The following is a 6827-nucleotide window of genomic DNA, read 5'->3' as shown; positions in this document are numbered from 1 at the left end:
AGACAGTGACACTGACGAAAAGACAGGAGGCGGGGCTGGAGGTGGCAGAATTGAAGATGTTAAGATTTTCATTGGGAGTGATGAAGAAGGACAGGATTAGGAACGAGTACATCAGAGGGACAGCTCAGGTTGGACAGTTTGGAGACAAAGCAAGAGAGGCAAGATTGAGATGGCTTGGACACGTGTGGAGCAGAGATGCTGGGTATATTGGGAGAAGGGTGCTGAATATGGAGCCGCCAGAGAAGAGGAAAAGAGGAAGGCCAAAGAGGAGGTTTATGGACATGGTGAGAGAAGACATGCAGGTGGCTGGTGTGACACAGGAAGATGCAGAGGACAGGAAGAGATGGAAACGGATGATCCGCTGTGACAACCCCTAATGGGAACAGCCGAAAGTAGTAGTAGTAGTAGTTTGAATGCTCATATAGAGCAGCTACATTTTGCCGATTTGTCATTCTAACATATAAACTGTGTGTCTCTTTGGTCTCTGTCTGCACCATAACATCTATAAAGCCATTTGGTGGACAGTTTTATCCAAAGCACTTCACAGTACTGTGAATCAACCTATTATAGCGACCCTGTACTGTTGGGAACGCTGATTGGCGGAGTCAGTCTGTCGTCCCTCTGCTCTCTACCAATCACGGGAATGTATGTTATGTTGGTCAGTGTGTGTGTCTGTGGTTGGTGGAGCAGAGGGGGGAGGGGGCTGGCCCTCTGGTTACGTATTGTTTTTCATTGTTTTGCACGGGTGGGTTGTTGAGTTAAAGGTAATCTGTACGGCGTGGCTGTGGCCAACAACAGCCGAGAATAAAGACGTGGTTCGGTTGCAAGTTCTGCAAATGTGATCTTGATAGTGGTGAACGCTAGAGTATTTTCAACAGGGGACTTTAGTAGGATTTCACGCCAAACAGTGGTAGTGCGATGCTATTCTCACCGAATAGCCCTTTCACACCGAAGCAAGAACATGGAAAATACCCCTGTTTACCATTTGTATTAACTGGTCAATACGGGTCATCTGTCCTGGGTCCATGACCCTGGTCACTACCCAGATTTTACACAGGTCCAACATGTCTCGGTTTGGGAATACAGGTTTACTTCACTTAGCTTTCCATTAAGGACCCCACTAGTATGACCATAGCATGTGTTTGTATTAAGTTTTCATGAAGTGACTGAAGAAAGAAATCCTTTTCAAAGTTCAAAGTTCACCTGATCAAACATCATCCTTACCATCCGCCATGTTGAATCTACATAGAAGTGGCCACCCTCCCCCCTTTTTTTTCCTCCCCAATTGTACCTGCCCAATCACCCTGCTCTCTGAGCTGTCCCAGCGCTGCTCTGCCCCCTCTGCCGATTCGGGTAGGGCTGCAGACTACCACATGCCTCCTCCAATACATGTGGAGTCGCCAGCCGCGTCTTTTCACCTGACAGTGAGGAGTTTCACCAAGGGGGCGTAGCGAGTAGGAGGATCATGCTATTCCCCCCACTTCTCCCCCCGAACAGGTGCCCCGACCGACCAGAGGAGGCGTTAGTGAAGCGACCAGGACACATACCCACATCCGGCTTCCCACCCGCAGACACAGCCTGTCTGTAGGGACGCCCAACCAAGCCGGAGGTAACACGGGGATTCGAACCGGCGATCCCCGTGTTGGTAGGCAACGGAATAGAGCACCACACCACCCGGATGCCCAGAAATGGCCACTTTTAATAATTAATCCAAACATCACCAGTGACATGTTCAGAAACACAGTTGCGGGCCCGTATTTACCCGTGACCATAGTCTGGTATAAATGGTCAGACGCGGGCTGGAACTGTTCGGTAACCCGTTTTGTGTGGTAACGGGCCTTTACTGAACAGCTGCCTCCCTCTCAAGCACAACACAGGACCAAACCAAACGGTCTTCACCACCTTACAGGATGCGGCTCCTCACTACCAAAGAGGAAACATGAATGTATCAAGCCTTAACTGGTCTAATTAAATGGTCTTGTCTGATCCCTCCTCTGCTATTCCGCTCTGCCCAGCAGCACCGGAGACCATGTCAGGCAGGTACCCTTCATTAAGCTCACAGATTAAACTCCCCTGACGGAGCGCTCCCTTAATGAGCTGCTGTCATTACAGGACGGGGCCGCGGAAAACATACACACGCTTATGCAACACACTGACGCAACCGTTGATTAAAATCAACTATGGAGGACAATTTCACACATGATAACATTTACATATATGCTTGAGTGTTGACAAATCAACGTATTTGTTTACGTTAATAAACGGAAAGCTTGTTTTACCAGACAACGTGCCGGAAAACTGACTGAGCACGCGACAGTGTGACAGGTCTGGCTTTTCGTCTACGTGTTAACTGCTTCGTTGGGTTTAACCCGCTCACTTTGATTAGCCAAAAAGAGAGACGCTGGTGGAACCCTGTCGTCATAGCAACCAACAGACAACGGTTTCGTTTGAAGTGGGCGATGTTTATTTGTGAAAATTTGTACTCGATTATTGATGCAACATCATTCAGGGAGCTTGGACGTTGTCGAAAAACACCCGAATCGAGATTAAAGGGGCCTTGAACCTTGGTCCAGAAAGGAACCCAGACTCACCCTGCCGTTATTCATCTTCCACTTATCGCCATAGTGACTAAATGCAGAGACAGAGGGATGCGTCTGCAAGATGGAAATGTATAGCTTCCGGTGTCAGGAAACCGCTGCAATGGAAACATGCAGAATCCCTCTACGCAGTACATGTCCCATGCGTAAGACGATCACGCTGCGATTCAACACACGTTCTTGTGTCAAATGAACTTCATGTGGCCTCATCGGCAACAGCCCCATCATGTCATGTGCTGCTTTCAATTCAGTGCAACTGGGACTTCTTTGGTTCCTTGCAAAAGACCACAAAAAAAAAAAAACGTTTCCAGAAGAAAATAATAAGCCATCACAGAAAAGATGGGGAATGAATTTACCAACTTTCAGGATGTGATGCAACAGTCCTCGTATTCCAAAGCAAGCATTCACTCTGAAGACCAACTCATACGGTTAGCTAATGCAGTGGTTCTCAATCAGGTCCTCAGGTACCACCAGCACTTCTTGTTTTCTGTTTTGACAGGTGGCTCATCACGTCCACCTGTTGGTCCAGGTGTAAAACCTCCCTGATTGGAGGCTGAGCAGCTGGAACAACAGGTGGACGTGATAAACTACCTGGTATAACAGACAACCAGCAGCGCTGGTGGTGACTGAGGACCTGATTGAGAACCACTGAGTTATTGTAACGTTACGTCAAGTAAGTCATTGGGGTTATCGAGTCAGACGCCTTCCCTCACTGAAAATGCCCAGTAAATGATGAGCGGTACAAACACTGGGGTCCACCTGGAGAAGGTGCTGGAGATGATGGTAGCAATAATAATACATTTATCCATACAGCACTTTCTTCTGACAGTGTTCACAGAGACAGAAATACAATCAAGATGAAAGGCTGATTTTGGAGGGAAAAAAGATAATTTCATCTACAACATGGGCTGCAAATATTTTACGTAGACCAATACTGATGTGAATAACTGTATATCTGCTGCAAACCCAACAGAAAGACAACAGAAGCAAACAAGTGGAAGGAACCAAATTTAACAAAATGTGCTTTCTTTTATTTCCTGTGCTTTCTACCTTACATGCGAGGATGTGATCTGACTGTTACGTTACATAAATCCATAATCCAGCTGTGCCACTTCTCCCCGTCTCAGCTCGCTCCTTTTCTCCTGCCACCTTATTCTGCTCCACCCCCGCCCCCAAAAAAAACAATTCTCATTTAGTCCATGTTTAAAACTTAAAACATCCGAGTGTGTGGCCTTGAAGCGCTGATTTGTGTTTGAACCCGATGAACCCTCAAGCCAACACACAAACGCATGCAGGGCTCGTCTCTGTGACACAGACCGAGGCCGGCAGGCGGATCTCGACCCAAACACAGAGCCAGCAAGCACTTTTCACCCACCCACACACACACACACACACACACACACACACACACACACACACTATAGTTCCTATATCAGTCCTATATGATCCTTTATCCTTCTTCACTGGTTTGTATTGGAATGAAATTCCAGCTCCATTTCAAGAGAATCCCCTTTTGCTCCCCAACTGTACATGGCCAATTACTCCACTCTTCTGAGCCGTCCCGGTCACTGCTCCACCCCCTCTGCCGGTCCGGAGAGGGCTGCAGACTACCACATGCCTCCTCCGATACACGTGGAGTCAGTCGCCAGCCACTTCTTTTCACCTGACAGTGAGGAGTTTCACCAGGGGGACGTAGCGGGTGAGAGGATCACGCTACGTGATCCTCCCCCGACCGACCAGAAGAGGCGCTAGTGCAGCAACCAGGACACATACCCACATCCGGCTTCCCACCTGCAGACACAGCCAATTGTGTCTGTAGGGGCGCCCGACCAAGCCGGAGGTAACATGGGGATTCGAACTGGTGATCCCCGTGCCCCCGAGCCTCGCCCCTCTCAGGTCGGACAGACAGAACACAGACCAAGCACACCCCGGTTCATAATTCATAGGGCGGCACGAATTGGGACATTTCAACCAAAACCAGAGCGTTACACGAGTACCAGGAGCAAAACGGCCGTGGAGGAGAGAGAGGAGGCAGAACACGTGAAAGCAGAGGCTCCGCTGCGGAGAAAAGTAGGGAGGATGTACCGCCACTGTGGCTGCAGTTTATAAAGTCAAAGTTATGAGGTCCTTATGAGGCATCAGTCATTTTTAATGTGACACCGCACCCCACCATGCACACACACACACACACACACACACACACACACACACACACACACACACACACACACACACACACACAGCATTCAGATGACCTCATTCAGTTCTCTGGGCTCTCCTGCTTAGTGCCGGTCTGAGGCATCACGCCATCGCTATTATTACCAGACGACAAAGGCCACCCACCAGGAGGGAGGGGAGTCAGCGGACACGGACACACACACACCCACAACACACACAAACAGACACACACAGGACGTGGTTGTACCACAGGAGGTTGTTTAACACCTCCTGTGGTACAGATAAATCTGATTATGAATAAATTCTCCTCATTCTCCTCCCGTCCTCTCTGGTCTCCAGGAGGCGAGTAGACCCAAGCAGAACAAGGTTTGGGAATACGCACACATGTGCGCACACATCATTAACACAAGTGAATGTGTGTGTACGTATTTTTTGTTACACAAGGGCTTAACGCAAAGCGAAGCTGTTAAACAAATTTCAGATATGACACAACCCACCAACCATCCCATACACACCCCATCCGAATAATTCTGCATTTTTCACTGCAAATATCCGCCTCCATGCAGGGCTGCAGACTACCACCCACTACCAATTACCGTTTATCTACATGAGGTTAGCACCTTGAGATGTCACATCTTGTTTTAGTGGGGGCCACAGTACACAAGACTCACACATCATCAAAACAGTGAAGACCACAAAAAAAGAAGAAAACTCTAAAGAAAGGGGGAAAAAATAGACAAAAGACAGTCTGAAGTCAGCTTTACAAATGGTAAAGTGTGTATACTAGTTTCTCCCAAATCAACACGTGAGACTGAACATCTGACAGGTCGTGTTGAGGTGTGTTAGGCTGCTTAAACCAAATCATAAGTGATGAAGGAAGATGAAGAGTTGCAGAAAACGTCTAATGGGAGTCTTGGGAGTCACGGATCTTGGTTGAAATCCAAGATAAGATCCAACACAAGCAAAATATAGTTTATCTTATACATATGTACCAGAATAAAAAAAAAAACCCACACACACCGGCTAATCTTACCTCTTGCACACGGTCTATGCTAATTTACACCAATGGCAGAAGGGGGACGAGGAAACAAATCATAAACTGGACGATAGATGGAGTCAAGGGACGTTCAAACACCATCAGATAAGGAAGACTGTCTGCTCTGACCATTCAGATCTGACTCGATCAGGGCATCTGGGTGGTGCGGCGGTCCATTATGTTGCCTTCCAACACGGGGATCGCTGGTTCAAATCCCCGTGTTACCTCCGGCTTGGTCGGGCATCCCTACAGACACAATTCCCAGATAGCAAAATTGCTGTGGCCCGGACCCCTCCCACACCCGACACTTTCATCCAGCCCACATACCGCATGGAATGATGGCACTTGGGCGGTCCGCTCCTGTTTGCCAGATCTGGGTCGGAACCAAGCCATAGCGATGCCGCATGTGCCACATATTTGCCAAAGGTGGCCCGTATTTGTTTTGTGATATTTGGGCCATATTCACCATTTACCACACGGGGCCACTTCAGGGTCACATCCAGATCACATGTTGCCGAGAACACCGCATCTTTGCCAGAAAAAGGCCCACATTTGATTTGGGCCACTTCAGGATCACATCCATTTTGTCAGGGCCAGAAGAAGGCCGTCAGTGCCACATCATTGCCTGAAGTGGCCCACATCCGGATGCTATCTGGGCTGGCCATGTCTGCGGGTGGGAAGCCAGATGTGGGTATGTGTCCTTATCGCTGTACTAGTGCCTCCTCTGGTCGATCAGGGGGGGGGGGAACTGGGGGGGAATAGCGTGATCCTCCCACGCGCTACGTCCCCCTGCTGAAACTCGCCACTGTCAGGTGAAAAGAAGCGGCTGGCGACTGACTCCACGTGTATCAGAGGAGGCATGCGGTAGTCTGCAGCCCTCCCCGGACCGGCAGAGGGGGTGGAGCAGCGACCGGGACGACTCGGAAGAGTGGGGCAATTGGCCAAGTACAATTGGGTAGAAAAAGAGGGGGGAAAAATAAAAATAATACTAAAAAGTAATACGCCCTCTCTCAGCT

The sequence above is a fragment of the Lampris incognitus genome, chromosome 11 (assembly GCF_029633865.1).
Source record: "Lampris incognitus isolate fLamInc1 chromosome 11, fLamInc1.hap2, whole genome shotgun sequence".
Taxonomy (NCBI): domain Eukaryota; kingdom Metazoa; phylum Chordata; class Actinopteri; order Lampriformes; family Lampridae; genus Lampris; species Lampris incognitus.
This window is presented reverse-complemented; position numbering follows the sequence as displayed.